Genomic DNA, 24328 nt, shown 5'->3' with positions numbered 1-24328 from the left:
AGGAGTCCGAAACGGGTAAAAAGTACTTAAAAGGATACCAAAAGAGTAAACGGTACTTAAGCCGTGGATGTTTCTTTTTGCAGGGATGCTCTGGACCAACCGCTTCTTTCTAGCGCTACCTCAAAGTAACTTGCAGATAGAACTCACAGGGAAGGTTGATCAAATGGTGATGATCGCTGTCATTCTGCTGGACACGCAGATACTTGCCTTTCGTTTTGGCTCATTTTTAATACCAATTAACTTCAGTGCCTCGCGTTAATAGACACCGTTTGACTGCATCGGCAAATGTTTCTGAGTCGTGAGTGTCGTTAAAGGCCTGTCACCTGTTGTGGTTTAACCCGGCTGGCAGCTAAACACCACACAGCCGTTCGCTCACCCTCCCCCCTCCCTCTCTGGGATGGGGGAGAGAAACGGGAAAGTGAAGCCGGTGAGTTGAGATAAAGACAGTTTATTAAGACAGGAATATAATAATAACAATAATAGTAATAATAGTGATAATGGTAATAGTATTAATAATAATAATGTGTAAGAAAACAAGTGATGCACAATGCAATTGCTCACCACCCGCTGACCGATGCCCAGCCTATCCCCTAGCAGCCGGCCCCCCACCCCAGCCAGCCACCCCTATGTATTGTTTAGCATGACGCCAGATGGTATGGAATACCCCTTTGGCCAGTTTGGGTCAGCTGTCCTGGGTCTGTCCCCTCCCAGCTCCTGCTGCACCCCCAGCCTGCTCGCTGGCAGGACAGAGCGAGAAGCCGAAAAGTCCTTGGCCTGGTGTAAACACTGCTCTGCAACAATTAAAACATCAGCATGTTATCAGCGCTCTTCTCATCCTAATCCAAAACATAGCACCCTACCAGCTACTATGAGGGAAAATTAACTCTGTCCTAACTGGAACCAGGACAAACTGCTTCAGCACTTTTGATCTTTTACAAACTCAGCTAAATTATTTAAGTTCTACTTTGGGCACCGTGTTCCTTCATCAGCCAGGATTTTGTGGATAGAGTTGAGTCTTCTTATCACGCGAGGCCAATAAAACAACTGAGTAATTTAAACCTTTGTGGCTGCTCCCACCCCCAACACTTTCCCATTCCCATGACGACTTCTCATCCCCCAAATGACTTCTCACCCCCAGGTCTCACTCGGGGACCCACCACCCGCAGCCGCTCCCCATCAGGAGCAGACATCCCCAAACCAATTGGCGACGCGGGCAGCGGCAGAGGGCTGCGTTCAGCCCCCACCCCCCCCACCCCCCCCCGCTGACCGATGCAGGAAATAAGTGCAGGCAGAGGCTTTGCAGGGTGGAACAGTTTGTAATTTATTCCCGGGGTAATTAATTGTGGCTGCCACCCCCAGCCCGTCCCCAGGTGAGGCCCGGCCGCCTGCTCAGGCGGGGGGCCCGGCCTGCCGGCCCGTGCGGTCTCCGGCCCCCGGCTCCTCCTGCCTGACCCTATGCAGCCAGGACGTGTCCCCGACGTCGTCGTCCTGCTGGGACCTTGGCAGTCTGCGCCCCACCTGCCCCGCGTGCCAGGAGAAGCTCCTGACGAGCTCTCCTGCCATGGAGGGGCTGCGCTCCCTGCGCCGGGGCGAGACGCTGCGGGAGCGGTAGCTGGAGGGGCTCGTCTGGCGCTGCTGCTGCTGCTGCCGCTGCCCCAGCCGTGCGTTGCGCTGGAACCTCCTGCGTGGTCGTCGGGCCAGGCGCACGATGCCAATGATGTGCCCGCGGCACAGCGGGCAGGTGTCTCTTTCGGCAGCCCAGACGTGGACACACTCCAGGCAGAAGATGTGCCTGCAGGGGTCGATGCGAGCCGCGCTGGACATGCGCTCCAAACAGATGGGGCACGTCTCCTCCTCGGGGGCCTCCTCTGGCTGCCGCCGTGGCCGCCAGCTCATGATGCCTGTGGCCGCCGCAACGTGGAGCTGGTTTTCGTCTGGGGGAGGCTGCCCTGGTGCCAGGCACTTAGCAGCAGCCTGGGGTCTTCAGCACCCCCCGGGTCGCCGGCAGGACCTCGATGCCTTGCGTGTCGCTGTCTGGATCTCGACGCTTGGCGTGACACCAGCAGGACTACTGCAGATAGGAGCAGGAAGAAAACATTGCAGCAGCAAAGAGACATCAGCTTTCTAGGTTCAACCAATTGTCTAGAGTACTGTAGCGGTAACTGTTCTGTGTATGGATTGCAGACATTGCCGTTAGAATGGCAAATCTGCTTGTGGTAGGTTATACATGGCAAGACCGCGCTTAGGACAGATGAGGCAGATAGATGTCTATAGATTTGAGAACATTACCGAAGGACCTCGATGGCTCGGGTGCAACAGCAATGGCTTCGCGTGTGCCTCTCGGCACACCTCCGCCTCTCTCTTTCCTTCCAGCCTTAGGACCTCGAGCTTTCGATACCGCCAGCTGGACTGGCCGCAGGCGCGCCGCTCAGGGCATTTATAGCCAGCCACCTCTTGTGAGGCAATAGGGTGACATCACCAGGGTCTCGGGGTGCCCCTGTTGGCAGCACTGACAGAGATCACCTGACTGTTGCGAGAAAATGCTGATGTGAGATGGCTGCTCCATGCTGACAGAAGCCAAGCAAGGAGAGCGGTATTAGGCTAATTAAGAAAAGCCATCTCGGAAGAGACCGAACCCAAGAGTGGGCCAAGGAGTGGGCCCTAAGGTATCAAGAATAAAGTGTCACTTCAAATACGTTCAAATACGTGAGACTCCCATCAAGTCAGTGCTTGATGGGCACCCCGAGACCCTGGTGATGTCACCCTATTGCCTCACAAGAGGTGGCTGGCTATAAATGCCCTGAGCGGCGCGCCTGCGGCCAGTCCAGCTGGCGGTATCGAAAGCTCGAGGTCCTAAGGCTGGAAGGAAAGAGAGAGGCGGAGGTGTGCCGAGAGGCACACGCGAAGCCATTGCTGTTGCACCCGAGCCATCGAGGTCCTTCGGTAATGTTCTCAAATCTATAGACATCTATCTGCCTCATCTGTCCTAAGCGCGGTCTTGCCATGTATAACCTACCACAAGCAGATTTGCCATTCTAACGGCAATGTCTGCAATCCATACACAGAACAGTTACCGCTACAGTACTCTAGACAATTGGTTGAACCTAGAAAGCTGATGTCTCTTTGCTGCTGCAATGTTTTCTTCCTGCTCCTATCTGCAGTAGTCCTGCTGGTGTCACGCCAAGCGTCGAGATCCAGACAGCGACACGCAAGGCATCGAGGTCCTGCCGGCGACCCGGGGGGTGCTGAAGACCCCAGGCTGCTGCTAAGTGCCTGGCACCAGGGCAGCCTCCCCCAGACGAAAACCAGCTCCACGTTGCGGCGGCCACAGGCATCATGAGCTGGCGGCCACGGCGGCAGCCAGAGGAGGCCCCCGAGGAGGAGACGTGCCCCATCTGTTTGGAGCGCATGTCCAGCGCGGCTCGCATCGACCCCTGCAGGCACATCTTCTGCCTGGAGTGTGTCCACGTCTGGGCTGCCGAAAGAGACACCTGCCCGCTGTGCCGCGGGCACATCATTGGCATCGTGCGCCTGGCCCGACGACCACGCAGGAGGTTCCAGCGCAACGCACGGCTGGGGCAGCGGCAGCAGCAGCAGCAGCGCCAGACGAGCCCCTCCAGCTACCGCTCCCGCAGCGTCTCGCCCCGGCGCAGGGAGCGCAGCCCCTCCATGGCAGGAGAGCTCGTCAGGAGCTTCTCCTGGCACGCGGGGCAGGTGGGGCGCAGACTGCCAAGGTCCCAGCAGGACGACGACGTCGGGGACACGTCCTGGCTGCATAGGGTCAGGCAGGAGGAGCCGGGGGCCGGAGACCGCACGGGCCGGCAGGCCGGGCCCCCCGCCTGAGCAGGCGGCCGGGCCTCACCTGGGGACGGGCTGGGGGTGGCAGCCACAATTAATTACCCCGGGAATAAATTACAAACTGTTCCACCCTGCAAAGCCTCTGCCTGCACTTATTTCCTGCATCGGTCAGCGGGGGGGGGTGGGGGGGGTGGGGGCTGAACGCAGCCCTCTGCCGCTGCCCGCGTCGCCAATTGGTTTGGGGATGTCTGCTCCTGATGGGGAGCGGCTGCGGGTGGTGGGTCCCCGAGTGAGACCTGGGGGTGAGAAGTCATTTGGGGGATGAGAAGTCGTCATGGGAATGGGAAAGTGTTGGGGGTGGGAGCAGCCACAAAGGTTTAAATTACTCAGTTGTTTTATTGGCCTCGCGTGATAAGAAGACTCAACTCTATCCACAAAATCCTGGCTGATGAAGGAACACGGTGCCCAAAGTAGAACTTAAATAATTTAGCTGAGTTTGTAAAAGATCAAAAGTGCTGAAGCAGTTTGTCCTGGTTCCAGTTAGGACAGAGTTAATTTTCCCTCATAGTAGCTGGTAGGGTGCTATGTTTTGGATTAGGATGAGAAGAGCGCTGATAACATGCTGATGTTTTAATTGTTGCAGAGCAGTGTTTACACCAGGCCAAGGACTTTTCGGCTTCTCGCTCTGTCCTGCCAGCGAGCAGGCTGGGGGTGCAGCAGGAGCTGGGAGGGGACAGACCCAGGACAGCTGACCCAAACTGGCCAAAGGGGTATTCCATACCATCTGGCGTCATGCTAAACAATACATAGGGGTGGCTGGCTGGGGTGGGGGGCCGGCTGCTAGGGGATAGGCTGGGCATCGGTCAGCGGGTGGTGAGCAATTGCATTGTGCATCACTTGTTTTCTTACACATTATTATTATTAATACTATTACCATTATCACTATTATTACTATTATTGTTATTATTATATTCCTGTCTTAATAAACTGTCTTTATCTCAACTCACCGGCTTCACTTTCCCGTTTCTCTCCCCCATCCCAGAGAGGGAGGGGGGAGGGTGAGCGAACGGCTGTGTGGTGTTTAGCTGCCAGCCGGGTTAAACCACAACAGGTGACAGGCCTTTAACGACACTCACGACTCAGAAACATTTGCCGATGCAGTCAAACGGTGTCTATTAACGCGAGGCACTGAAGTTAATTGGTATTAAAAATGAGCCAAAACGAAAGGCAAGTATCTGCGTGTCCAGCAGAATGACAGCGATCATCACCATTTGATCAACCTTCCCTGTGAGTTCTATCTGCAAGTTACTTTGAGGTAGCGCTAGAAAGAAGCGGTTGGTCCAGAGCATCCCTGCAAAAAGAAACATCCACGGCTTAAGTACCGTTTACTCTTTTGGTATCCTTTTAAGTACTTTTTACCCGTTTCGGACTCCTGCCTTTTCCCGGCTCACTGATGACAGCATTAGTAGCCCCTCAAGCTACTGTCCTACAGCCTTTCCCATCAGTGAAGAGATAGGAAAAACCCCACTACTTCTTGGAAAAGAAAACCAGCAGGTTTTTGAATAAAAGCACTCTCTGTTGCAGCTAGGTACAACGAAAAGAGTTTATGAAATCATTACGGGACATTCTTGTAGAAAACTTCCTCAAGCTTGGAAGAAAAAAAAACATTTCAGCTAAGTAAAACAGAAAATAACTGGAAGAAGTGAAGTATGGCGGTGTTGGAAAAGTTGCTTCAAAGACTTTTTTAATTAAAAAGAAGGAAAAAAGCAAGTTCCTACTGCAATCCCATCTTTGTCAAACTGATGGCGGGCACCAGTACGATGTGTTCAGCTAACACAGGCTGGAAGTTGTAACTGCAGCTGTGAAGTTTACCCAGTAAAAAGACTCCGCAAAGCATTCTAGCAGTTCCGATGCAATCACTGCTTCCTGAATTTGTGACTCACGGTTAACACGGCAGTACAGGAAGAAGTCTGGCATTCACTGTGCTCTTACGGTAAAGAATCTGCCCTGCGCACACCATCCCAAGCCAGGTATGCGCTCCTAACAGGAAAGGACGATAGGCTGATAAGTCTCAGCAGAGGGAAAAAGACATCAGAGAACTACTTTATAACAGCAGCACGCGGGCTGCAACCAACGTTCTCTTCCTCTCATCATTTTCATTTCTGTGGACTCCAAGAGAATACACTCCCAACATTTTTCAGCTCTGGAGAACAAACAGCCCAACCAATCTCATTCACTGAACTACAAAACTGGTATTTTCGCTATCTAGTCCGGAAAAGGAGGCGCACGTCTCTAACGTACAGTGTAGAGACCTTGTTAATAGGCAAAGTCTGCATAAAATAGGTGGCCACAGCCTGATTTTCTGACGTTCAGGGCCTTGGGTCACACACCACCACAGCATCAGACTTAATGAAGTCACCAATCTATGTGGGCCTCTCGTTACACAGGTCACATGTTATGGACCAACCTCTCAAAGGCCAAAAACCAGCACTGATACTGCCGGGCCAACACATATCTGTAGCATCCCATTTCTGGGTGACAACACAATGAATGTTTCCACAAAGTACTCGATGCAACCTAACTACTGTGTTTGGTGATGCAAAGCAAGCCGTGTCAAAGCAGCGTAGCACCCAGGCACATTCCTGGAAGATGTTTTGCTGCTCACGTTGAAGAAAATAGATAAAAAAATCCTGTGCAGTTTGCACTTCTGAGCTCAAGTACCACAGCTATGCACTACAATTGAAGTGGCATCAAACCTTGTAAGGTTTTGAAGCTTCAGCACTGCCATCCAAAGTCAAGGAGGCTGCATCTATTATCTTGAATTTGCCCCAGCTCAGTCCCCTGAAACAATTCCATAGACACGTACAAGCAACCCTTTTCCCACCCAGATTCTTTGCTTCATCTATTCCACCTCTACCTTGTGTCATATTCTTATTAATCTGCCCCTCAAAAGACTCCCTGGCTCACACAAAGAAGCAACCCAACAAATCCCTGTTCCCAGCCACGTTGCTTTCATGCTTTGGGAAGAGTTAACTGCAACAGCTCTAACTGTGATGCCACCTCACCCCCTCCACCTATGTGAGGTTCTTTGCCTTCTGTCTCCTCCTACGTGTACACCTGCACTAGAACCAGGAAGAATGTGCTTCCTACAATACTCCAAGAGCCTCTTCTGTTTCAGGATGTCATCATTTCAATTCAGGACTGAAAGTATTCCTAGCAAAAACCCAACAGCTAATAGCTAACAGAAGCAGTTGCTGGTGATCAGCTACAAGCAACCTGGAAGTACTGAGGAGTCACAAAAGAGAATTTGCATTACATTTAAGAACAGCATGCAGCTTAGGACCACTGCTTTCACTGACTACACTAAGCCATAAAAAAGAATTGGATTCTTACCTGCCATCACAGCAATTATGGTTTATGTTGCCCCCAAAACACACACGGCAGTACCAGAACTGTGTCAACTAGCTTTAACAGCTTCCCCAGCTATTAAGTACAGTAATTTCTGCTTCCTTTTTTTTCTTGGAGGAATATTCTTTTGTTTCCAGCCTCACTTACTTATTATACACACTGTTAATTAGCAACTATTTCTCCATATTCATAGGGTTATGGAGTCCCTATGACTGGAAAAGACTCTGTACCCTTCAAGATAAGAACAGCATAAAGGCAGCAACTCGCAAGACTGCTCTAGCTTAAAGCAAAGCTTTCCTCATGGCTCTCATCTCCTTTGACTTGAGTACTGTCATCCTTCTACCAGAGCTTTAAAAACTTCATTACCACGAATGAAGGAAGACCAGAGCAATCAGAGAGGGTAGCAGAGGGTATAACTTAAGGAGCTGTTACTAGGATTTTTTTGTTGTTCCTGGTGGACTATTTTTCTCCTTGCCAGCAAGGAGGGAAAACCAGCAAGTTGTTTTCTCCAAGATTTTTTTTTTTTAGGTTTAAGAACACGGATTATGTTGTAGCAATTTCTTCGCTGTAAAGCGTCAGCTGAGAAGTCTAACAGTAAGAAGGGCAAGGGAAAACTGAATGCTGATGCAGAGAGTGCCAGCAGACATCATCCTCATTCCACGGGATGTTTGTAGCTATGGCAGTTGAAGTCTACACTTCCATATGCTTAACATACCCTATTTATAAGCCGATTTTAGCTGACCTAGCATGTATCAGTAGTACAGTTAGAGCCAGCAGCCTGCAGGAAAAAGTGGGCACAGGTGTTTCCATAGCAAGGCCTGTGAGTGTCTCCCATACATACTTCCAGTCTAAGCAAGCACATGAAAGGCTTGGCTTGTCGCTTACCTAAGGAACCAGGAAAACAAGGGGAAGCTAGATTTTGCTTGTGTCCTAATGCCCATATAAAAATAAAGACAGATGAAATACCCTTACTACCTTGTTAAATTCCATAAGCCGGAAGAGAACGTGCTGCACACAGGTACAAGTAAAATCCCTTGCTGGCAGGTTTGCAGAAACAAATTTTTTATTTACACAGGCAAGTCTATCTTTAGACCCCATTTACCTCTTTACATTTCTCGAATATTTACATGACTTCATGGTGCTCCAAGAAGGGAGTGATGAACAAAAAGATTACAGAAACTGTCAAAAGCATAGCAAAAAAAACCCAACCTATCATTGTGCTTTAAAACTTATGAGCTAGAATAATGTAGAAGAAATGTAGTTTTAGCACTTTGGTCCTAACGGTCATGCTCTAGAAGACACTTAAATAGCAGAGGGGATTTCAGAAGTGACCGTATCCAGAGGTTGCCAGTGACAATTCATGAGTGAATCGTAGAGTTCTTCGCTTGTCTCCGTGAATTGTCTGTTCATTTCATCAACATCCAAGTAGAGCTGTGGATCTGAAAATAAAAGCCTGGTAAGTCCAAGTATCAAATCTGAGGCATGCACGCAAAAAAACTTCACGTGAAATGGCTAATAAAATGTATTTTAAGCTAAGTGTAATAAGCTATTAGATCTACTAATTTTAGTGAGGTATTTAGTCCTCTAAAATTTTGAGCCTCACAGCTCCAACTTTTGGGAATTTGTATATTAGAAGGCTGGGACTAGAATTGTCTTTCAAGATAAAGACAAAGACAATGTTTAAGATAGTAAAGATAACGTTTAAGGATAATCAGCCATGAAACCCTCCCAAGAGTCATTTAATTCACTTCTACGGCAATACACGTTACATAGGATAGTTTCTAAACACTAACACAAAATGCCTCCACGTGAGGAACTTTGCAAACCTTCCAGGACGCAAATATGTTTTGTACCGTATTTGTAAGTGCAAGCTGAATCCTCCTTTTGGAATCTGCAACATAAGCTTTTACCTCAGGGTGGAGAACAAAGCTTTTGCATATTACTGAGCTTCTAATATAAAATCTGTTTAGCGGAACCAATGCAAAGAACAAAATTCTGTCTTAGACCATTTTCAAATGGGAATGAAGGCACAGGTACAAGAAACCTGCTGCGAAGCATTGACAGTGTCCCGTTTTACTTGATGCGGTCAGTGTATGCTGTATCAGCTTTAAAACCCCAGCTGATTGCAGATCAACCCCACAGAGGTTTGACCTCAGCTGAATTTTCAAGATGTTCTTCATCCAGTAGAGGTTGGCTTGTATTGTTAAAAGGCACAAGGATGGCTAAACTCAAGTGACAATGATAGAACCCTTATTACCGTCAGTAATTAGGTCATCACCGATTGCAGTCATAACTGAAGATTCCTGAAAGACAGAAAAGGCTAAGTTTAATCATAACTCATTTCAGAAAGCATCACAGATTCAAAGTGCTGCAGTCTCAACCCATTCCTTCTTCCTACAACTACAAGGATAGATGGCATTTTATCTATTTATTTTTAGAAGAAAGCCAATATTACAGTACAGGTTGGAAGGGACCTCCGGAGGTCACAACTAATAAATTGACCACTTACATAAGACCACTTACAACAACTGTTTAATTTGCTTTAAGCAAAGCAAATCAGAAGAACAGGAACAGAAGAAGCGTACGCAATTATGCTGTCAAAACCATTCTTTGGTATGCGTGAACAAATAATGGTGTATAAATCACTAATTCTATGGATTTACTATTTAAGCACTTAAATACAAACACCTCTGAATGGAATCTGCTCTTTTAACTTCACACTAAGCAGAAAGCATGTTTTCAACTTCGGATTCTTTTTGCTGATTCACACAAATCTGTACAACGTATTATCTGTGAAATATTTTCTTTACAGCAAGCGTGCACTATCTTTACCTCAAAAACAGCTGGAGCCATTAAAGAATCTCCTAAAGAGCAGTCTCCAACAGCTTGCATGCTGTCACAGGGAGCATAGGAGCTGTAGTTGTAGTCAGCGTAAGCATCGTAACTCCTCTGCGAGTAGTAGTTCTGGTAATCTTGGCAATAATCATTATGGTTGTATGACTGGTACCGCTGCAATTCTGCTTTCAGTCTGAAACATGAGAAGTTGCATACAGTCAGAGAACAAGAGACTGTAAACCCAGTTCTGAACTTAAACAATTTGTCAGCTTACATACTTCAAAGCTTAAAAGGAAGCTTTCCTAAACAGTCACCTAAGTGACAGCTTAAGTCACAGCTCAAAACCTCATTTCTATAGAAGCAAGCATCCTCACCTTTGCCAATACCAGAAGGAATTGTTCTCATGGATTAACTCCAGAGCCTTGACATGGTTACCTGTACACATCAAGTATTTTTAGCGTTGGCATAAGCAAGCTGCTGCTATGTCTCTGTGCTTTGCTAAAGATTGATTTAAGACCAGAGACATTTATCAAGCACAGCTGCTTTAAAGATGCAGTCTTAACCCTTCTATCTTTTGTTTGGTTAATTACTAGATCTTATTTCCAGAAAGAAGTGAATGGAGTCAGATTATCCATTTCAAAGAAGCATCTGACGCCGCCTGTCAGTTTGCCATGTCTACCTCCACGTGCTCAGTTTTTTTGTTTGTTTAAAGTCCATTAAACATTCAACAGCTGCCAACTATACCACTCAGGTGAAGTCAGTCTTGCTTAACAACACAATCGCGATTCTTCAGCATGACGCCTTATTATTAGTGGGAGAATTACAAAATACGCTGGTTCTTAAGAAGAAAGGGCCAGCTGATTAGCTTTCACTACTTTCCCTTTCAAGATTTTCTCAGGGGCAGCTTCAGACTAATGACAAGAACCAAGACAAGTGCTATCTGTACTAAAACTGAGGTACACTGCATAAAGAACATTCAGATAACCCAGCTGCATATTCAAAAAAATCCGCTGTTTAGACTTGTCTTCACTGATTCTGTACAGGCAGACCTCCTGTGTTTGCAGTGCCCAGTTTCTCTCACTTGAATTGGGGATGCAGAGAAGTGAGTTCTATGCTTTTGGGGAAGAATACAAGCTGAAGGCATTCTGAAATAGCTTCCAAACTCAGCAAACATGAGGGACAAACTAATCCAATGGCTGGGTATTTCAATGCTAAGAGAGCACGGTACTCAGCCATTCAGAAACGTATTACTGATGTGTATTTTAATACCTACATTTGTTTCAATACTGCAAAGCTACACAAGTTCTAATAAAGAGGTAATCCATTGTCTTGTTACTGTAGTAAACAAACAGAAGATACATCATCTTACGTCTTCTGCTTCCAACTGCACTCTTCCTACATACAGTTGTGTAGGGAAGGAAAATCTGAAAATACTGTTGACGTTCTTCTGGATAGCCAAAGCAAGAAAACATGTTTGTGGCTTATTCTTGTTTTCAAAATAAAACAATATTAATTTAATCAAAAAATTTTGGCAAAGAAGTTTGGACAGTGCTCTCTTGGAGAAGAGCATTTCCATTCTAAAGCAGAAGGAGGCAACATTTGCAGAATTATGCTAGGTAAACAGAAACAGAAGTGTCATTTTTTACTATTTAACAGAACACACAAGCTAACCTCATGAACATACTGAAATTGTTTATATGAAGTCCTGTTTTGTCAGTATCCTGAATCAAAGTTCATCAAATTTGGTATCAATTCTTTAACCGTTCAGAGACCTGAATTGCCTTAAATAAGTGATAGAACTGAGCCGGTAGAGTAAGAAACCCTCTCAGGAAGTGCTAAGCTTTAAACTCCCCATTGCCCTAAGCTCATGAAAAGCAAAGAATAGCATTCTAAACCTGTTCTAGTAATAACGCCTTTGGCTTTCCCCCTGCGTTCCCATTTTTCCCCCCCACTTCTTTCCTTTCAACCCACTGTAAAACTAGTTATGTGCTTCTCTCAAACTAGAGGGAAAGCTCTAAGAACAAGAACTCCCTAGCATATAAAACCACTTCTTGTCCCTTCTACCTTATGCAGGCCCAAACCTGAAAATATTTTCCAATGCATTCAGCTTTGCTACTGTTGAGAAACAAGGCTGGTTACAATGGCAGCTAAGCCCAAGTTGCGCTGTCTGGCTAGACTTAACAGTTGGATTCCCCCAGCCATCCTGAAGCAGGTTGATGAATCCAGGGAGTCAAAACATAGGACTTCTGCATTTCTGGTTTTGTAGACTGCATCCTGTGTACAGCCACTACAGCAAGGGCCACAGACTTTCCAAAGGCAGAGCTACAAGAATCCGATTATTTAGAATAACTGTATCAATGCACAACTCCTTGGTTACCTTTTAGAAATTCCTATGCTCAGCCGGATTCCTTTTCCCCCCAGACCTGGTGCGTTCTGGCAGTCTTGCAGTGCCCTCATCTGATCACCTTGCTCACCAAATCTGACATAGGCATACCCTCTACTATTTTCAAAAGGGAGAAAACCAATTCTGGTATGCATAACAGTTACAAAGCTAACGAATTCAGTTTCTGTCTTCTACAAAAAACAGAAGATAGCAGCTACTATAGCTTCTATTACTTAAGCAACCTCTCTGGCATGTGCACGTGCACAGAAAAGGCTTTCACCAAATTAAAAAACTTGGGCCAGGAGCAAAAAGCTTATTCCTTGGTAGCATTAAGATGCAACTCACTGAGAGCCAGCAAAACAATACATTTTAAGTGCTCTCTGCGTAAGTAATCAGATTCCATATTTCTGCATATACAGCAGTTAATCAGTTAGCACTAACCCACTCCTTTTGGAGCCACAAACTTTATTGGTCACAAACACCAAGAGCTGGCTGTAATTATCTGAACCAGTATTAACCGGTACCTCTGAACTCTTCAAACAAAAATATCTTTCAGGTGCTCTTAGAAGAACAACATCAATTGCCTGCAACAATTTGATGGCTTTGCTAAACGGAGCACTGAAAAGCACAGTGGTACAGTTTCTTTTGTAGCCTGTTCAGAAATTATAGCCCCGTGCCTACAGCTTCAAATCAGGCCAAGCTTACCAGCCCAACTCTTACAGCTTAAGTTCACTGCACTCGAATGCCTTCAAGACGTGCTTTTAGGAGCCATGGAGAAGAACCCTCTGGTAAGACCACCATTATAAAGTACTGAGTGTTGTTTTACACTTAAAATAGAACTATCTGTTACAGTCATTCATCAGCTTTCCCTAGGCTGCTGCTCTCTCACTACTGAATGTGATCCTGCTCTCAGTTTCCCACTAACTTTTTCCCCCAGCGGTTATGGCCTCTTTTCATCTATGACACTTTTAAGGGACTACACCGTGTTGAAAAATGCTGGTTAACATTTCCTTTTACACAAGGTGCCTCATCGAATTTTCCTGACAAAACCAAACCCCAGAACCTTAACTAGAAGAGGAAGCACACAAACACACACGCCTCCCTGGCCACCATATCTCCCCAAAACATATCTGTTCAGTAACAGACCAACTGTAAGAATACTGCGATTAAAATCAGTATAGCTCTATACACTGCTTTTGTTCGGGATTACTAGCTAATGTCCTTCCCCTTACCCCTTCTGGAATTAATACTGAATTCTGTACTCCAAAACGCGGTTCTTAAGTCATACAAATGACATTTAACAATCAGAATTTTTCCACACAGTGATCCTCAATAAAAACTTCAATCCTCTACTGCAGTCTTTCAACAAATTAAAGGAATACAAAACTGGCTAATAACTGTTCAGTGATTTTTGGACCTTTGTAGCACTAGAGTAACAGCAGTACACTCTGCAGCATAGTTGCAAGTACGTGGGAATAAGATACTCTCTCTCATCTCTTTTTTTCTCTGAAAAGTGTGAGGCCTCTATTTCACCCTACTAAAGATTTTACCACCAACTGTACTGCTAGCATTGAGACACTGCAACTTCTGTGCTTGTATGAGATGCAGGACAGGTTCCTTAAGGTGTCGCAATTTTTTGTCTAAACCTAGTGTTGAGATCAAAAAAGGGATTGCTACTAATTGCGTACGTATCAATAACCAGGACAGAAGACATGCTGCATATAGGAATTAAACTTTTTCTAAAGCTCTAGTACATGAACATATCAAATCCCGCAGATTTTTTCTAGTATGGTTTCAGAGGTCTTACTTGATGGACATAAGCGCACAAGTGAAGACAAAAGATATTCTGTTTACCTGAAGTACATGAAGGTTTGAACTACATTCTAGTCCTGATCTTTCCAGTCAAAACTGTTTAAAAAACAACCCACCAAACAGTAAAACAAACAAGAAAACCCCATGCTTCCTCTCTACATAAAACTTTTCACAATTGTGTTTTCTGCCCACCACCTGGCTTTAAAAAGTATACGAACTTCTTTGAAAGATCATGTTTTTAGTCTGAACTCCAAATGAACAACGTGTAGGGCATGTAAAGAACAAGCACGTCATTAATGAAAGCTTTTCTCTAAAAAGGATAAACTTATTCTTGGGGAAAAGTGTGGAAACAGATGTTATCTAGGCAATATTCCTACAGGAAAAATGAATAATTTTGCCACACCTCAAAGGAAAAAATAATTGTGCTTAACAGGTAAGAAAATAAAAAAAATCAGAGCAAACCAAAAAATAAATCACAGAATATGCATCCTCGTTTTAATCATTAAGGATTACCTTTGAGCTCTGCTTTGGTGCTTGGCTTTGCACTTTCACAGGCTACACACTTCGTGGCCTCTGCTTTGTTTTGAACCAAGCAGGTCTCCCAATCCCAGCTTCCTTCAGGCTTCTTGAATTTGTCTAAATCCAGAAATTCTCCAGAAGGAGCAGAAAATGCAGATGCACTGCTACTGGTCACAGGTGTTGGACCCTCTGTGAGACAAACAAGACAGTTAACCATCCTGTTTGAACATGAACTATAAAATGAGCATTAACTTTTAAATCTGATTTGTCAAATCCCACAGAAATGTTCAAAACTACTCCGCAACTCCCCCCCCCCCCGCCCCTGAAAAAAATAAAAGCCACCAAAAACCCACAAAGAAACAAACAAACAAACAAAAAAAACAGAGTGGAACTCAAAGCTTCCAAACAACACACAACTCTGTTCAGCACACAAGCTTCTGCTGCTGTTGACCACAGTGTAACCTCCATAAAGAGGCCTGACAGGTGCCTTTTAAAAAAAAGGTGCCTTTTAAGAGAGAAGCAGAAGATAACGCTTCAAATTCAAAACCGGAAAGACAAGAATGGCTCTTCCCTTCCACAGCACACGCAGAAAACTTTTATCCTAGTATTACTTGCATCGCTCTTCCTCTTGACAAGTGCAACGTAACCGTGCAATTCACTGCACCATGGTCACAGTAAACCCCTCATTTCCAAAATTCCTCCTTGCAATGGCAAGAGCCTCAGACAAAGATGCCGACTGACCGCTCAGAGGTTGGAAGTCCAAGAGAATCAACTCTGTCTGAAATCCATTATCTTACCTCAGGAAATTTCAGTCTTACCGCACAGGATGAATACAAAAGCCCGGTCTAGTCCATCTTAATTTGTTTCTTCCACGATATATTTGCACAGGTGTTTTTCGATGTAATGGCATGTTAAATGACATTTAGAGTCAAAGTTAGAATTAGAATCGTATTTTAAAAACAATACAACCACGCTCAAAATCAATTACGGTCACACACAATGGGAAACAACCCAGTACTGCCCTGAAGAAGTTACCCAGCGGGTCACTCGCTTTCTTGAAGCCTACCACTGACCTTCATAGGCATCTCTCTGCTTTAGCTTAAGACTAGTTAAGACTACACTGTCTTGAAATCTGGCTTCACATCTCCCCTCAATTACATACAAACGGTGAGTAGAGGCATTTTGGACACATTCTGTAATTTTTTTTACTTATTTTTTGAAAGAGAAAAACGCAGTCATTTTTAACTCTTTCTATGGAGTTCTCATTTTCGCCAGTGAAAAATCACTATGTTGTTTTTAAATTAAGTCACCCACTTCAGCCATCTTCCCTCACCACCTGCAAAGCCGGGGGTATCTGCATTGATCCAGCTCCGTACTAATACATTTCACAATCAGTTCAATTTATGCGACAGGCTGGAACCTGGGCTGAGACCTCTGAAGTGCCTGTAAACCAATCCTGCAGACAGCCGCTAACCCATCAACCGTACCTGGGAATCGTGTTGCTTAAAATATTCCATATATGCAACGTACTTTTATTCTGTACAAGATTCACAGAGGCTAGGATGGAAACAACAGGAAAAAAAGGACCATACCTGGTTTCTCAGACTGACAGGCTACACATTTGTTATCTTCCGTCTTATTTGGTACAAGGCATATTTCACAGTCCCAAGAGCCTTTCGGCTTCTTAAATTTGTCTCCAAAGCCCAGAGTGGCTGTTGTGTCAGTGCTGCTCGAGGAGGATGTCACTGTCACCGAGCTGTCTGTGACCACTGGTCATGTCAGAGCAGGCATTACTCCCGTTCCAGGTTTTGGTGTCTCACATGCTATACATTTTGTAGCTTCCGGTTTGTTTTGGACAAGACATGTATCACAATCCCACGTTCCAGGTACTGTTTTGAATTTGTCTCCAAAGCCCAGCATCCCTGCTGGGGGCGCTGCTGGCTTTGAGGTGTCGCATTGACTTGAACTTACTGTCTGTTTCATACTCTCAACTGTTGACGCTTTAGTAGCTTGACAAGTTACACATTTGTCCTTTATGTCTTTGTTTTGCAGAAAAGGGTCACATGTATCAGATTGCCAGTACGATGCTTGTTTAGAAGTCTCTTTACCTGCAGAAAAAGTTGTTATTGCAGGCCTAGTATAAACCACTGTGCTTGTTGTAGGTTGTGCAGACGTAGAAGAGCGTGTTTTCAACAATCCAAAGTCTAGGAAGCAAGAAAAAAAAGTCTTCCTGTTAGCGCGGCACCTCACTACATGTAACTAAGTGACTTTACTAGAGGGCAAAAATTTCAGCTCAGGTGCCAATGGTTACAACTAGACATTCAGACCGAGCGCAACAGGAAGTCCCCAGAAATCTTATCTAAACGGATGAAATTTCATCTGCTGCACTGGGTCACAACAGAACATTTCGTTAAAGCTTCATTTAACTCTTTGTTTCCAAGCAAGCTTTAAATCAACATTTTCACTGGTCGATACAAGTACAAACAGACAGTAGCTGACTGAAATCTGACAGTCCAACGTGGAATGGAAATAATACAATTTGATTAAGACGCGATGCCCAATCGAATCAAATTTCTAAAGCTCCTCCTTCCGTAGCAGATGACTCAAATCTACTCCAGTAACTGTACAGAAGTTTGTACTCGGAGCAGCAATCCATGCGGTATTTTCCCACAGATGCTGAATATTAATTAAATAATAAAAACTCAAGACAATTGAACAACTGTCTAATTTTCTATAATCTTTTTCAAAATGCATCGGACACAGGACAACTCCTTATTTAAAAGGTGGCAATTTTAACAGGAAAGACAAGCTACTAATACAGAAAGACTAAAGGAAATGCATCTTAAACAGCAGCTCAAGTTGCTTGTAAATCTACCTTGAACATAGTTGTTTTGTGGTTTGTTTGTTGGGTTTTTTTTAGTCAAAAATGAAGTCTTTGAACAATGTGGATTTAGATTCTGCTTCTTTTAAACCGATAAAGAAAGTGAATGTCACTTCACTCAGAGGTCTTTCCTTAAACAAAATGCACAATGTATTTTCTCTCACTTAGCTCTTTCCAGTAGAGAAATGTGCTGCCTTCTTCACAAGTATGTAAGTTAGAAGAAGACTTTTGGGAAAAGATCAAATTCAATAAAGCCCTTTTTCTTAAAAGATATCTTTTCCACAGACACACTTTATGAAACTGTTGAAAACAATTGCAATTGCTTAAAAACAAAATTCAGAAAAGGGTTTTTAACGTAAAACACTCCACTTCTGTTTGCAGTTTAAATTTTAATCCACAGGAGCCATTGTAAGCTAAGGCCCAAAGATTCGCAGCTTTCGCCATGTATTTGGAACTGAAGCTCTTTCCTATTCTTTCTTCACCTGGGCTGAAGGTGGGACAGGAGTGTTGAGTTTTACAAACATTTCCTTTTCAATTCCACAAATTGTATTTACTTAAAATGAAACACCGATTATCTGGCTAATTCTCTTAGTACCTCATTTACAATTACATCCTAACACGTAAAGGAGATGCAACCCATCTGCTTTTCATCTTGCAGTTTTACTTCCAGCAACAAACACCACTTAGAATAGAAGGGGGCAGATGCACCCTAACAAACGCAGCGCTTAATGTAATGCTCTCCTACATTCATATTTATAGCAGATACTCTATTAACCATAAGTCGTGTGTTGGTTTTTTTTTTAATAAAAAATGCTAGCGTATTTTTTGCAGCATCTTTTTAAAAGGAGTTCATTATCTCTCCAGGATTTTTTAGAACGTCTAAGACGCTTCCTTCCTTTAAGACGTGGGCAGTGGTGAAGGGACCACCAGCAAAATCTTTGACCTCCTCTTTCTGTGTGTTGATGTTGGTTGAGGTGGTGGTGTCTTTTGAAACAAAAGAAAACAAAAACAGCTTTCACAATGTGACCTAGTTAGAGCAGATTATACTCACTTTTGTTAGAAACAAGAATTTCCAGCTTTCATGCTTCTCACATAAGAATCTTCACAAATTCTACTTACTTTGCAATGCTTTATGATTACAAGCAAAACAAAAAGCAACAAAACAAAAAAAAAATATAAAAGCAGATCTGTCACTGGAAAAATACTGCAGAAGTCCAACACTGCCTGGAATTGCTAGCATGCGCAGACAGGACAGATTGAAGATTTAATAAAGAAAAAAAGGAAAATCAGCACTTCAGATCTGAAGTGCTAAAGTTTCAGTTACCTAGGGTAAGAAAGGGCGTCACTGGAGTACCACTGGGTCCAGAAAGTTCTGCCGATTTTACAACGGGAACACTAAATGTAAACCCAATCTGCTATGAACAAGAGAGGTTTTTCAGATTCTCAAGCCACAGGAACTTCAATCGAATGCACACACAAAACCAAATCTGAAAGCTGCTCTTCACATTTGTAGCACGCATGCTGAATGACAAATTATAAGCCAGAAGCCTACATACTTTTCTCCATCAAGGCAGATTCTGCTTTAGTGTTCTGCAACAGCCTACTAAATGCCTAAGAAAAAAAGTCAAGCTCCTTTATTATTTTACTTACAGAAGACGTAGGTAGCACTTCTGCCTCAGTAGATTTCACAACTGGAGATGAAAACGCAAACTCAGGACTGCTAACAGTACTTGTTGGTTGTATCTGTATTTTCAAAAGAATTAAAGGTTTATATTTAAGAGCAACAACTACCTGAATTCACTACCCAACAGAAGTCCCGCAGTGACGTCGAAAAACCTGATGTTTGAGTTATTTTGCAGATAAAAGTAATAATAAAACACAGGGAAGTTTCCAAGTGGGTATAGGACAATATCTTCAAAACCAAATTCCAGAAACTGAGAGGAAAAGCTGGAGATGCTACTTAGGTCTAAATGCACGGAAAAGCAAGCCAGGAAGCTGAAGAACGGCAAACTCAGCCCAATGATACTCCAAGAACTTCAGCAAACACCTCAACATGTTAAAGCAGCTGTCTACTTCAAACCGTACAAAAAATATTTCAAGTACTCTGGAACAGATTAATGTTTATTTTATTGCAATAATATGCCAATTATTGCACCCTAGGCTCATTCTATGTGAGGCTTATATGACCACGTTACCTCTAATTTAATAACTTAAATAAAGTTGTGGTTTAACCATTGCAGGCAACTAAGCACCACACAGCCACTCGCTCACTCCCTCCAAATGGAACAGGGAAAAGAACTGGAAATAAAGAAGTAAAGTTGTTAAATTTGAGGTAGCATTAATGACTCATCGCATGTAATGGCTACCTGGAAAGACAAATGCCATAACCCTGTACATACTCCCCACTCCTTCCCCTTCTTTCCCCCAGCATTTATTGCTGAGCACGATGCTAAATGGTGTGGAATATCCCTTCGGTCCTCTGGGCTCCGCTGTCCTGGCTGAGTGCCCTCCCAGCCTCTTGTGCATCCCCGACCTCCTCGCTGGCAGGGCAGCGTGAGAAACAGAAAAGGACTTGTCACTGTGTAAGCACTGCTCAGCAACAGCTAAAACACCAGTGCCTTACCAACACTGTTTTGCTCACAAATCTGCAACACAGCATCATCTACTATGAAGAAAATTAACTCTACCCCTGCCAAAACCACTATAAATAACGTGGCATAAAGTCCACACCCCCCTTCCCCCGCAGACTTCCACAGCATTTGAAGCAGTTATACAATCACGTTAAATGGGAGTTGGCAGGCTCTAAGACTGAGAGAAGCAGAATCAAAACATTTATGCCTTTTTCCCCAAACTGGCATACAACCCCAATTCATTCAGCTGCGTAGAAACTAATATTTGTTAGTTTCATGAGCACCACAGAAAAAGTCAACTCGCAATAAAGCAGTATACTCATTGTAAACATTATTTATAGCATAAAGATTTACCTTGCCCGCCGCCGTCGCTGCTGCATCTGCCATGCCTGCCGCCTCCGTTGAATTTGCCACGCTTGTCGTTGCCGCTGTTGACCTTGATATGTCCTTTGTCATCAGTAGATATGGCATGCCCGCCGCCATTATTGGATATGTCAAGCCTGAGGGCACTGTTGAACACGTTATGCCCGACGTCGCCGTTGTATATATCATGTCCTCCACCTCCTCCTCTGATAGATCTGTCAAGTCCTCCACCTCTGATGGATCTGTCATGCCCTCCACCTCTGATGGATCTGTCATGCCCTCCACCTCTGATGGATTTGCCATGCCCGTCGCAGCTGCTGGAGTTGCCGTGCTCATTGCTGCTGTTGAAACAGCGCTCGGTGACGCTGAGACAGCGCTACTACCAACGAAACTAGAATTGAACTGAGGCAGCGATGCAGCACTGATGGGTAGGGGTATGTTCGGTAGCACTGGTTCCTCCACTTCCTAAAGTTGCAAATTTTAATTTTTCTTATACAAGACATACTACTTTCTCACCCCATCCCACCCAATTTATTAACAAAATTAAATAGAACAAAAATCCATACAAATTAAGAGAAAGCAAGTTTCCAGAAGAAATCCCGATCTCCCCACCTCTGTCTACCACGTCATTTTAATTTATGGCAGGCCTGCTTCCACATTATACTCTATTCAACAACTGTACAGCAAGAACACTGAAAGTTAACTCAAAACCTGTGCAGAACAGAGATGCACAGATCACATTTTTTTTCTTTCTTTTCTATACTTTAGTCATCAAAGCTCTAGAGAAGCATCATCCTTTCTAACTACCCTCGCATGGCTTCAATTAAGAGTACACTCTCAAGACAAGTGAGAAAGTGTTCCTCTTGCAAAATTAGGCAGGATAGCTGCCAAAGTTTCTAAAGTCATTACAGCAGTGAACGTGGAAAAAGGTAATGTTTAAAGAAGCAGGTAGGTTCAAAAACCAAACTAAACACAAAAAGCACCAAAGAAAGTCAGACTAGCAGCACTGAAGATTGTGTTCTGGTAAATACAGTCTATACCATGTATCAGGATGCAAATATAAAAATCAGAAAACAGCCTCTTAACAACTTCAATTTTCATCCCTGCCACTTACTTTATTCGATTACTAAGATTGGATGAGTTATGTTTTAAATGGCATAGGAAATCTGACCAAAATTTGTACAGTACTATCATGATCTACTTAGAAATGACTAGGAAGGGATGTAAGTTGGTACTACTGATATTCAGTGCATCCTGTAGCTTACATCTGTTTCACAGTTTTGATTTGAAAAGTTTATGGAACTTTTGATATTTGGACCATTATTTTATTTGCGTTACAGGAATAAACAACAGTGTTTACGATTTCTTTATATTGCATCATCCAGAAGTCCCATTTAATGATTTGAAACTTAAATTAACTTAAATACTTAATATTAACTTAATATTAATTAAATACTTAATGTTAACGTAAATACTTAAATTAACTTACAGGCAGCTTATATAACATCCAATAAAAGAAAAAATAATCTGAATATTCATGGTCATAGTTTTATGGAATAGATTTTTCCTATTAAAATGAGAAAAAAACTCTCTCACAATGAGTTTGGTGAGTATCAAAAACTGAGTCATCGTTAGCAGACATGCAGAATGCTCTCTTCTACTACTCTTTTTCACACTCTTGGCCTGTATCTTTCTGTACGACTTAAATATGAAACCAAAAATTAAGCTTTTTTTTTCTTTTTATACTTGGCACTCGTTTCAAGTATCATTCCTGTAGAAAAACTATACACACCTTCACCAAAACTTCTCTTCTTAGGACTCATTCATTCAATTGCTAACGAGAAATGTTATAGTTTGAAGAATCTCCAAGGTAAGAGAATTAAAAATTTCAAAATTACATAAGCAAAGTTCAGGTATTCAAAGACAGGAAATCAATTGGAGCCTGCTCTGAAACCCACAAGAAAACAAAAACAATGCAAAAATAAAGCGGTATTGTTATAATTTACTATGATGCAATAAAACTGACACACTTAGCTAGTTACTTCAGTAAGCTCAGTGACAGCAATTAATTTAAGAGTCACTTACCTGTTCTTGTACAGCTCTTGATAAATAGTGTATTCCTCTTTCCCTTCTCATTTTGCCGCCTCCGCTACTCACTCCTGAAGACAGACCACTGGACGCAGCAGTACTGAATTTGTAGCTGGTCACATTGCTAGCACACGACAGTACAGAAGTTGGGGGAAACAAGAGAAAAAAAAATTACCAGCCAAATTTTTTTTTCAAGATATTAGAGCCGTTATTAGTCCTAGAATTGAAACCTGCTGATCAGAAAAAAACTAAAGCTGTCTCACAAGTTGCTAAACGCTGGTAAATACTTGATGTTCTAAATAGGAAAAACTTTATTAACAGCAGCAATGAAAAGGACATACATAAGTGCACCGTTCACATGGGAACAATGACTAAGCCAGAAGACCTGAAATAGAAGAGCTGATTTAGATTGTTATTTTCCAGTGCTTCCTTTAAATAGGACTGGTTCTCTGATTCTGCGATGCACGTGTATCTTTTGCAGGGATATAAAAGAACAGCTCACAAAAATACAGAAAGAGTGCACATATGCACACATACACATGGGAAACACTGCCAACAGCTCTGATAGAATAGGGACGCCTTAGACTTGTGTGGCAAGGTAATATGGCCTAAGCTTCAGAAGCAGCTCTGGCTTTCGTGTGGCCATCAGCAGGAACAGCAGAGGTGTTTGGGTATGCCAACATTCCAGAAGTCTTTTCAGACATGAATACAGATCCCTTTTGTAAGGCATACAAAGGCGTTTTTCTGGTACTTAAAAAAGCCTAGCTCAAAACCAGAAAGATATCCTAATCCAAGAGCAAATGGGGAAAAAATAACCCAAACCAGAAGTGGAATAGGGAATAACTCTAACAAAAGTACTATGGCAAGAAAATGAAGTATGCCTGGAAAAACCGTGACATCAAAGCTTATCTTGCAGCCAATCAGTCAGTCAGTACAAAAGTGCATTAGATCGCACTGGAAGACACCAGGTCAAACTCCCACAATACTGAGGAGGAGAACTGGTCTAAACTTGTCAAATACTTGACAACAGCCTGCTTAGCACTGTAACTGCATAGAGGAAGACAGATCCCTAAGGCAGATGCTCAGACTTTTCTCTAATCCAAACTGTCAATCCATTAGAATTCTGAAAAAAGTCTTACATCAAAATAGATCTTCATTCAGACAACTATCGCTTGCCCCTAACAGCCCATATTCCTCTTTCTGTTAACACCTGTGAGCTTCAAGGGGGCAAAGACAGTTGTCAGCCTTCAAGCAAGTCTAATCTACAATTGGACTCAGGATATAAAATATATATATATATACACACACACGCATAGATATATAGCATTGGTGGGCCAGAGATTTACTGAGTATTCCAACTCAACTGTCCAAAGGGACTCTTGCCAGCAGATCAGTGTGGTGCTCCTGCTCCAGAACATGGCACCCAACAGAGACCAGCATCACAAAAAACACTACCACCACTACCTACTCTACAAACAAAAGGTAGGGCACTGCAATAAACTTTGTGAACGAAATCAAAAGCAGTATGAGTTTGCTCTATCTCCTTCCTAAATGGAGAAGTAGAAAGGAGTTCTAGCAAAGACAATTTAGAACAGTTTGAAAAAAACATAA

The 24328-nt window shown here is 43.5% G+C and overlaps 1 protein-coding gene across 1 annotated transcript in view; it reads right to left on the bottom strand.

Moving 5' to 3' along the window:
• The window catches only part of LOC310904016 (nuclear pore complex protein Nup153-like), a 250767-nt gene that overhangs the window by 212355 nt on the left and 14084 nt on the right, over positions 1-24328 (bottom strand). Inside the window, exons 11-14 of the mRNA XM_083848164.1 lie at positions 22715-22841; positions 20621-21094; positions 19287-19379; positions 14750-16959 (exon numbers count right to left, since the gene is read on the bottom strand). The gene's annotated coding sequence lies outside the window, so the exon portion shown is untranslated. The remainder of the gene's footprint in view (positions 1-14749; positions 16960-19286; positions 19380-20620; positions 21095-22714; positions 22842-24328) is intronic.

The sequence above is a fragment of the Anser anser genome (genome assembly GCF_964211835.1).
Source record: "Anser anser genome assembly, chromosome: 9".
Taxonomy (NCBI): Eukaryota; Metazoa; Chordata; class Aves; order Anseriformes; family Anatidae; genus Anser; species Anser anser.
Note: the sequence above shows the minus strand (reverse complement) of the source record. Positions and strands in the feature narration are given on the sequence as shown.